Raw genomic sequence first — 10,890 nt, 5'->3', positions numbered from 1 at the left:
GCACCCGGCCCCGCACGGACACTTCCCGGGGGACGCGACACTTTCCCTCCTTGCTTTTGGGCAAACGACCGGGGTTGTTGATTTTTTTTTATTGTAGGGATGTACATAACGTAATTGTACATGATGTAAATGTCCATGATGTAATTGCCGTCCAACGTCTTTGTTCATTGCTGTATTTTAAATATGTTTTCTATCCTCGTTTTGTTTGAAATATAAGAGACTATTCAGTGTTTAATCGTTTGAATTACATGTGTCATCTAGGACTTTCTGTCAAAAAAGTGGAAATCAAGCATGGGAAAAAAGCACATTAAAGACTTTCTATCATATTTGCAATATGCATTTTGACATGAGAGCACAGGACCTGATGTCGAGGCTTATTTATATGAAGCACTGCCAATGAATGTATTTCAAATGTAATATTTATTATCACATTTATACAGCACCATCAATACTTATATCCGTTTGCTAAATAAAAAAAAATATTTTTGGAACTGTGTTTGCCTATTTGTGTGTGGTTTGTTGGGATCGTTTTCGTTCAAAACAAAAAAGAAAATAACATGGGAGAAATGTTATTGCTGGTTGTTAGTCCACCCATTCAAATGCGATGAAGCTCACACTGAGCAGCTGACTGAATCCTCAACCTTTTCTTTAGAAATTCGTATTTAATTTCTAAATCTATTGCTGAGACGATGCACCTTTCAATAATGTATATTTCGTTAATTATTACTTCTTAATCTAACGGACAAGGGTTTAGGAAATAATTTGAACGGTTTCACCATTTAAGCATTTTCGGACAGTACTTTATCAAATAGTTTGTATAATGAAAATTTGTGGATTATGTATCATTCAACGCAGTCAGGAGGTTAAATTGTATTTTTCAACTTTATTTAGAAATGTAATTGAAACGACACAATACGGAGAAGGTCGTTGACGTCAACACAGACCTGGGTTTTATTATTTAAAAAGACCTTGACTATAATAAAACAGCTTTCTTGTTATTTGAAGAAAAAGTTCCAGTGTTATTTTTTTCGTTTGAGTTATTAAATATTATTTTTTTTATGAGTAAATCGGATTATTTTTTTTATTAAAATAATAATTATTCCATCTCGTTTTCCAAACGTGACGCTGAACATCCCGTTGGTGACGTCACTACTCCTCGTCACGTGGCGTGAGCAGCGCGTTTGCTGCTGCAGCTGGTCAGCTCCTCAGTATGGTCGATGCGATCGACTTTAAAGTTAAAATGACATCAGTTGTGAACGAACTTGCTAAATCTGTCGTGACGGAAATAATAACCACGCCGAGAACCAACAACGAACAACGAGGATCAAATGTGAGCGGTGCGTTCAAGTCCTAATGGAGCGGCCTTCGTGGAAATGTCCTTCACCTCAGCTTTCAAGTCCCAGACTAATCATTTTAAAACTTAGAGAATACCATGGCCTCCTCCTTCGGGGGTCGTGGTTGAATCAATCTGGTGGTGAAGGTGCTTCTCTGCTCAAAAAGATAGTAATACAAAAGTAAAACAAAAGTTTTCTCTTGGTAGAAAATGGGTTTAGCTAAGATCAAACAGTGTAACACTCCCATGTTGTTGTTATGACATGAATGCACCATGAGATTTCTTTGCAACTCATTTCATTCATAATATCATTTATAATATCATTGTTAGCATGCTCAACCTACCCTTACCTGCAATAAGTCAAACTGAATAATGACATTAGAACTCCCTGATCACATTTAACTAGTTGTTAAGTGTTAACACATTAGCTGATCATCGCTCATAAATCATGCACGGGAATTAACTTCATATGCATTTTTTTGTTCTTGCAGGAAGAACTTGACACACTTGTGGATGATTTGTGTGGAGCAGCCATCAACAAGATGTTGGAAATAGTTCAGCTGACCACCTCCAGTCAACAGGAGCCTCTGAAAAGATCTCACGTTCCACCACAGTTTGAAGGGAATAATGAAGACATGAACAAGCCAAAGTTGACGGCAGGTATCTGGCTGGATACTGGTTTTTAATACCGTAGAGCCTGGCAGGCCAGAGGACAGACTGCCAGGTACTTCAGGGGGGAATTGTTTTCAGTGCGTATGTACATGGAGGAGAGCAGTCCACCTGGCAGCAGAGAGAGAAATTCAGGATTAGAATGAATCGGATACAGAAGGACATGGACACCCCTCTGTCAGGAACTTAGTAAAGTGCCAGACCTCATTTTGGGAGGAAAACGTCATGGCTACCCTGAATTTACTTCCGCGCTGGCCAGGCACTAATGGAGATGTAATTAATTATTTATCTTTCTTTCAAATGTTTGTACTTGTGCCCTTTGGGGTACACAAGCTCTGTCACGCCAGCTGTAGCCACTAAAGGCCAAATTCAACCATTTTTCTTCCAGTGAGGTACACATTTGTCACCAGAGGAACAAAATTACAAACAAGGTCCCATGCCAAGGGTACAATGAACACCTTAGAGGGTAATGTCAATGCAACGCACCCGGTGATTACGCACAATATGTTCTACACTGAACACAGTAGCTACCTAAGAATTTCTACTTGACTAACTAACTGATTCCTAAAACGTAATGCAGTAAGTCGAATACTATAGAATAAAATAAAAAATATATATATTTGTAAAGTTCATGTTAAGTCCTCAGTGATGTGGACTCCCAGGTACTTGAAGCTGCTCACCCGGTCGACAGAAGTCCCATTAATCACCAATGGCGTGTGCGTCCTCAGTTGTAATCCTCCCCTAAAGTCCACAATCAGCTCCTTAGTTTTGCTGACCTTCAGGTGGAGGCTGTTGTCCTGGCACCACAGTGACAGGTCAGTCACCTCCTCACGGTAGGCCTTCTCATCGCCGTCGGTGATCAGGTCCACGACAACGGTGTCGTCAGCAAACTTGATGATGGTGTTGGAGCTGGACCTGGCCACACAGTCATGTGTGTACAGGGAGTACAGTAGGGGGCTGAGGACGCAGCCCTGGGGGGATCCTGTATTCAGAGTGAGGGAGCTGGACATGTGCATCCCCACCCTAACCACCTGGGGCTGTGCTGAGAGGAAGTCCAGGATCCAGGCTGACAGCGGAGTGCTCAGTCCTAGCTCCTTCAGCTTGACAGTCAGTCTGGTGGGACTATGGTGTTGAAAGCTGAACTGTAATCGATGAACAGCATTCTCACATAGTTCCCCTTCCGGCCATCCAGGTGTGTGAGCGTGGTGTGCAGTACCTAGGAGACTGCGTCATCCGTGGATATATTCTGCTGGTACACAAACTGCAGCGAGTCCAAGGTGCAGATGTAATCCTTAATCAGCCTCTCGAAGCACTTCATGACCACGAGGTGAGGGCCACCGCATGGTAGTCAATCAGGCAGGCAGGAGAGGCCATCTTTGGGACAATATGACGAACAAACAATGTGACAAATAAACCTCTTGAATCTTGAATCTTGAATTACTGTCTGTACATTATTGTATTTGAGTGTTTCTAATGGTGAACAGAGACATTAAAAAGTTTAAATTTGCCTGTTGTCTTTACAGGTGTTGACAAAATCCCTGTGCGGCAGAGTCCGGTGTGGGTTCGATTCAGGAAGCTGGAATCTCTGAATCTCTCAGTCCAGCTCAGTGCCCTGACCACAAGTACACCCTGCCATCTGTGGAAAAAGCTACAGATGTTTAAAGAATCACATGATCAGTGACCGCCTGACCAACTTCCATCCAAAGATACGATAGTCACCTGCGAAGTCTGCACTTAAAAAGTTTCCCAATTCTTCCCAGTACAAAGTGCACAAGAGGTCCCACACGGGGGAGAAGCCGTTCCATTGCGACGTCTGTGGGAAGAGCTACAGACTGAAGGAAACTGCGGGACCACAAGTTCACGCACACAGGAGACAAACCCTACAAATGCGCTCTCTGCGCTAAGAGCTCCAACACAGCTACCAGCTTTATGAGACACAGAAGTGTCCGAACGGGTGAAATGCTGTTCATCTGTCAGGGCTGTGGAAAATGCTTTCGACTGCTTTCCTCAAGGCTCATCAGGAGACTAGAGCTCAACTGAGGCAGGTTTCCTTGGAGATCACCTTAGTGCCGTGGGATTCCAGAGTTTAGCCTGTCCCTGCAGCTTAGCACTACTGAGACGTGGCCTACTGTCACCTTGGTGGCAATGTTCTCAGTTCCACATATGCATAATAGTACATGACGTGCTTTACACCATCAGATTGGTGACAAATCTGGGTGACAGTGACAAAAGCTTCTGGCTGAAACATCTGATGTCTATGCGCCTCTGTAAAAATGTTTTTAAAGTCATTTTGCCCCCTTTGTTGTTTTTTTGGCTGTCTTACATATCGCGATTATATTATATTATCATTTCATATATAGGATATAATAATATATGTATAATATATATGCGCTTAAAAACACACGGCCCTTTAAGACCGACCACGCCCACACACCCACGCTCTCCGTTATTCCGGAAGTAATGACATGTGATGAATATTTGCTTCTCGGCCGCGACAATGAGCAGCTGCGACGTGTTGAAGACCAACATTGAATCTACAATGAAGAAACTCTCCGAGACGATGGTGTCGGTCGTGGTGTCGAGCGGCCTGGTTGATCGGGACTGCGCTCGTAACGACGACGCCATAGTAAGATTCGACGGAAACGGACCGGAATCAAAATACTTCAGGACTCACGGCTTACCTTTCAGAGTTAAAGCATGCGCTCGTTGGCGGTAGCACGTAAGCGCGAGGCTAGTTTATTTTCACGGTGCCGTTGAGCGTTATTTATTTGCCCCCTGTCTTTTTTGTTTCTCCACCAAAACAGCGATAACAGTGCAACACGCCACAGGACAACGGCGGTACGGATAGTATAACGTCTAAATTATAGTACCTCTAAGTAACAGACTCCTGGTGCTTTTATTGTGAAATAGTGCCCGGGAAATATTTCTGTAGCTCATTGAACGTGTTTGACAGATCAGCTGATCACTGTAGAGCATCACATACAACCAGTTAATAACAATATAATAACAACTTACTAAATAATAATGACTTAAACTATTTTCTTATTGGCTGGAATATGATAAGCGAAAGCAAATCTGCTCATTGGAATAAGGAAATCTGACTGTATATAATTAATGACACCCACACCCCAGCAGCCACTGGGTGTTCAAATAGGTGTGCAGTTCTATATGATATAATTTCACGTTATTAATATTATAATTATTATAATATTTTCTTTTTGGTAGCATGTTGTCTACTTGTATGTGCATGCTGCTCTGATAGTCATGTTTATAGTGATATTTATTTATTTATTTTATTTATTTTTATCATTTTTGTGATTAAAGACCTGGCTCTCCTACTCCACCCACCTCTAAACAAAATATTGTTTGACTTAAGGAAAGATATGGGATGAGAAGAAAACACATTTTATACACTGTATATATAGACACATCACATTAATGGCCACCCATGGTCTATCATTTCACTGCGTTTAGTCTCATTTTTGGTATTTTGGAATATGTCACATTTTTGGCGAAAAGTCATTTGCATGAAATATTTTAGTCATGAAATATTTTGTTATCACTTTTTATCAGGAAAAATTGAACGAACATATGAAGATAAAATGCACTGAGGCTTCAAACACGATACTGAGGCTGATCGGAGGTCTGAGTGTTGCAAGTGAGAGTCCTGCGCAGGGTGAGTTACATTACATTAGAAATATGACACTAAAGGAAGGAAAACAGTGCTTTTCAACAACTAAGCTAGTGACAGGCAACGCGGTACATTACGTAGTTCATACAAGATAATCTCCATATTTTTTTATTTACCAGATAATATACTTATTTTTTACTTATTTTTAAACAATGATTTTATTTTTTCAATGACAGTATATTTTTACCAGTTTATTCAGTTTCCCAGCATGTTTCAGTTTTTTATTGTTTGTTGTGCTGTGTGTGCTGCTTTTTTTTATTGATGTATTTCTTTCTGCGTGAGCACTTCCGCTCCCCTCCTTGAGGCTTCCTCCTTGTCTCTCCTAGACCGGACTCAGACCGGCGGCGGTGAGAGCTGCCCTCCAGACGCTGAAAGGAACCCGGCTCTTCGTCTCCCCGAGGAGGATGCCTCCTTCCTCAACCTGACCGTCAGCCATGACCACCGCTACGCCCGCTGGTGCCCCGCCCCTCTCCCGGTCCCCATGAGGGGGAGGGATCGGGCGAAGACAATGAAGATGGCGGAGGGCGAGCCGACCGGCGGCAGGTCCTCCAGCGCCGAGCGCACGTGCCAGATCTGCGACCAGGCCTTCTCGTCCCTCCTCAAGCTCAGGGCCCACAAGCGGAGGGAGCACCACGTGATCGAGAGGCCATACGTCTGCGGGGACTGCGGGAAAACCTTCAGCCACAAGCCGCACCGCGACGCCCACCGCAGGCTGCACCGCAACGAGCGCGGCTTCCAGTGCGAGACGTGCGGGAAGGCCTACACCAACATCAGCCAACTCAAAACGCACGCACTCACACACCTGGAAAAGTCCTTCAGCTGCGACGTCTGCGGCAGGGCCTTCCACCGGTCGGGCCACCTGAAGCGCCACAAGCTGGTGCACGAGGGGCGGTGGCCCTTCCACTGTGACGTCTGCGGGAAGGGCTTCAGGCAGGCGGCCGGCCTGAAGAGCCACCTGGCCACGCACGGCAGGGAACAGCAGCTCTGCCCGGTCTGCGGGAAGAACTTTAGGAACCTGAAGGATCACATGAGCAACAAACACCAGCAGGAGCGTCCTCCCGAGGAGGCACATCGGAAGAGGAGCCAAGGGATGAAGCTGCAGAGGAAGGAGGGCGAGGAGCGGGAGGAGGCCACGAGCGGCGGCAAGGAGCTCCGAGCGGCCGAGCGCCCGTTCTCGTGCGGCACTTGTGAAGCGACGTTCACCACGGCGAGCAACCTGTCCAAACACGGGAGCATCCACAGCGGGGAGATGCCCTTTGTCTGCTCCGAGTGCGGGAAGCAGTTCCGGCTGCTAGACTATCTGAGGAGCCACTGGAAGATCCACCTGAAGCAAGACAGCTAGAGCCCGAGAGCCTTCCGCTCGCCTGCACACTGAGCTCATCGTGTGTACAGAGCTTGAGGTCAGATCCCTACGTTCAAAACAGAACATCCATCAGATCTTGTTCTTTTTTGGGAATGTTCTTCCATATCCCGGGCCCCACACTGACTTTTACACCGCGTTCCAAATTATCATGCAAATTGGATTTAAGTGTCCTAAACATTTAATTTTTTGTTTTTCAATTCAACTCATGGATGGTGTTGTGTCTCAGGGCTCTTTGGATCACTGGAATCAATCTCAGACACCTGTGATAATTAATTTTCCAGGTGAGCCCAACTCAAGGAAAACTACTTAAGAAGGACGTTCCACATTATTAAGCAGCCACAGGTTTCAAGCAATATGGAAAGAAAAAGGATCTCTCTGCTGCCGAAAAGCCTCAAATAGTGCAATGCCTTGGACGAGGTATGAAAACATTAGATATTTCATGAAAACTTAAGCGTGATCATCGTACTGTGAAGAGATCTGTGGCTGATTCAGAGCACAGAGGGCTTGGTGCAGATAAAGGATGAAGCTTGAGGAAGCTTTCTGCCATAACTTCATGGGATGAAGAGAGCAGCTGCTAAAATGCCGTTACAAAGCAGCAAACAGGTATTTGAAGCTGCTGGTGCCTCTGGAGTCCAGTCAACCTCAAGGTGTAGGATCCTCCAGAGGCTTGCAGTTGTGCAAAAAGCTACTATTGGGGCCCCCCCTAAGCAATGCTCACAAGCAGAAAGGGTTGCAGGGGGCCCCGAAATACATGAAGACTCATTTTAAAACAGTCTTGTTTACTGATGAGTGCCTAGCAACCCTGGATGGTGCAGATGGATGGAGTAGTGGATGGCTGGTGGATGGCCACCGTGTCCCAACAAGGCTGCCACGTCAGCAAGGAGGTGGCGGAGTCATGTTTTGGGGCGGAATCATGGGGAGAGAACTGGTGGGCCCCTTTAGGGCCCCTGAAGGTGTGAAAATGACCTCGGCAAAGTATATAGAGTTTGTGACTGAGCACTTTCTTCCTTGGTACAAAAAGAAGAACCGGGCCTTCTGTCGCAAAACCATCTTCCTGCAGGACAACGCACCATCTCATGCTGCACAGAATACCTCTGTGTCACTGGCTGCTATGGGCATAAAAGGAGAGAAACTCATGGTGTGGCCCCCATCCCCCCCTGACCTCCACCCTATTGAGAACCTTTGGATCATCCTCCAGCAAAAGATCTATGAGGGTGGTGGCAGTTGGCATCAAACCAGCAGCTCTGGGAGGCTGTTCTGACGTCCTGCAAAGAAATTCAAGCAGAAACTCTGCAAAAACTCACAAGTTCAATGGAGGCAAGAACAGTGAAGGTGATATGACAGAAGGCTCCTATGTCAACATGGAACTTGGTCTGTTAAGATGTTTTTGATTGAAATAGCTTTTGATGTCAGTAAATATGATTCCTAATGCTGCACATTCAACAAATGACCATTTTCAGTTCTTTACAACCTATAGGATGTTTTGAAACTCTGTTGTGCATAATCATTTGGAACAGTGCATTTTGAGTTTATTTTTGAAAAACATACTGTAATCATTGGAAGGTTTGTTCAATAACATTCAAATTATACCCTAACGGTTGATGACGTGGAAATTATACTGACTGTCATTTGCATCAACTATTTAGGAAAATCAGAGAAAAATATAATTTGCCTAATAATTTGGAACGCGGCTTATATTTGGTTGCCAAGTTGGCAACCGTGCATCAGCATGGGGGCGTTATACATGGAAAGGCGGACCCCGCCACCTACAGTGGAAGTGACCGGGGCATTGAATGGTTATTTCTTATAAAACCAGCTAAATAAATATATGACATATGGGATCTTTTCAAGAAAAGAATCTTCTGGTTTTGCACTTCAATGGACAGAAGCACAACAAAACAGACGGCTCATATGCTGTGGACAGATCCTTCCTTTTAAGAGGTCACATGGATCCGGTGCAGGAGTCAGAGTTGAATCAGTTCCTGAGCCTTGGGTGCTTCCAAACTGTGGAGATATTTGACTTATTTTACTCAGTTCAGTCAATCCCTGTAGGTCCTCTGCTGGTGCTATTTAAAACGTGACTTGTTTTCTAGTTGTATTCTAATCGTGCATAATCTGTGACTTGTCTGTACCTGGTCGCGGTGCAGATGCAACGGCATTTAATAGTGATGCAGTGCGGCACTTCCTGTTTTGTTGATGCCGCGCCGCCCCGCTGAGCCTAAAGCCTCTGAGCAAAACAACATGAGCGCCGGGCGCGTGTCTCACAGCTCTTAAGATTTACATTAATATCTAGCCGTGTTTTTAAAGGATAGGTTAATCTCTGGAAGCCCGCCATAATCACCTCTAATTCCCACTTAATGGCTGGTAAATCATATAATTGCTCCTCCACTCTCCCTCTCCCCGTCCTCTCATCTAATCTGATCTTCGGCCTTTAAGCTGATATTGTTTTTAGATCATGGTTTTGTTTTTTTTTTGTTTGTTTTTTTTGTTTTTTTTACTAAAACCAGCAATCAGAAAAATAATACAAAACAGAATATATTTGTTTGTTTTGTTGCAGATGAATAATGTCCGATTGATTTTCCACTGTGTTGTGTTAATCCTGTGATCAGGAGGATTAATATCAGCGGTGCTGTTGAGCTGTTTAGGGGGAACAGGCTCCAGTTTGCCGGCCAGGACAGATGCTGCTGCTGCTGGACTCAACATCTCTAACGTTGTATAACACGTAATGTTATTGTAGTTCATGAAAGTAGCGCAGCTCATTTTGTGTGGAGCATAAAATAATTTAAAAAAATGTATTAAAGAAAATGAATTAAAGAAAATGTATATACAGTCTATAGACAAGGAATTAAGCCTGAGCTCAACCGACAAAGAAAATACATTATAATCTCGTGTCCAGTTTAAATGTGTTTAAACATTGTAATGTGCATGAGCCGCACTTCTCTGTCGCTATGTGAATGTAGCCTTTTCAGAATTATTATTTGATGCACCAATCAAGCTATGTCATCAATGTAAGCCATAACATGACTGTAAGTTGAACTAATAAGGTTCCAAATGATGGCAAATGCCAAAGACGTTTTGAACAAGATGCTTCCCTGAATAATAACATCATTTTGTGTAATAATTATATCATAAAATAACATTTGATGGATTAATGGTGGAACAATGGAGCCAGAGGATCAACGCCGTTATCGTGTTTCCTGTTATTGTTTATTTTTTGGATCCATCAAGAGGTTCAACGAGCAGCAAATGAATCAACTGAAGGTCATCAGGGAAAATGGGCTGTTTACTACTATACTACTACTATACTACTACATGTCTCTACTTTCTACTTTACTACATGTCTCTACTTTACTACATGGCTCTACTACATGTCTCTACTTTCTACTTTACTACATGTCTCTACTACATGTTTCTACTTTCTACTTTACTACATGTCTCTACTTTCTAATTTACTACGTCTCTACTTTCTACTTTACTACATGTCTCTACTCCATGTCTGTACTACATGTCTCTACTTTCTACTTTACTACGTCTCTACTTTCTACTTTACTATATGTCTCTACTTTTTGCTTGACTACATGTCTACTGCATGTCTCTACTTTCTACTTGACTACATGTCTCTACTTTCTACTTGACTACATGTCTCTACTTTCTACTTTACTACATGTTTCTACTTTACTACGTGTCTCTACTTTCTACTTTACTACATGTTTCTACTTTACTACGTGTCTCTACTTTCTACTTTACTACGTGTCTCTACTTTCTACTTTACTACGTGTCTCTACTTTCAACTTTACTACATGTCTCTACTTTCTACTTTATTACATTTCTAAC

Source organism: Zeus faber (genome assembly GCF_960531495.2).
Source record: "Zeus faber genome assembly, chromosome: 16".
NCBI lineage: Eukaryota > Metazoa > Chordata > Actinopteri > Zeiformes > Zeidae > Zeus > Zeus faber.
This window is presented reverse-complemented; position numbering follows the sequence as displayed.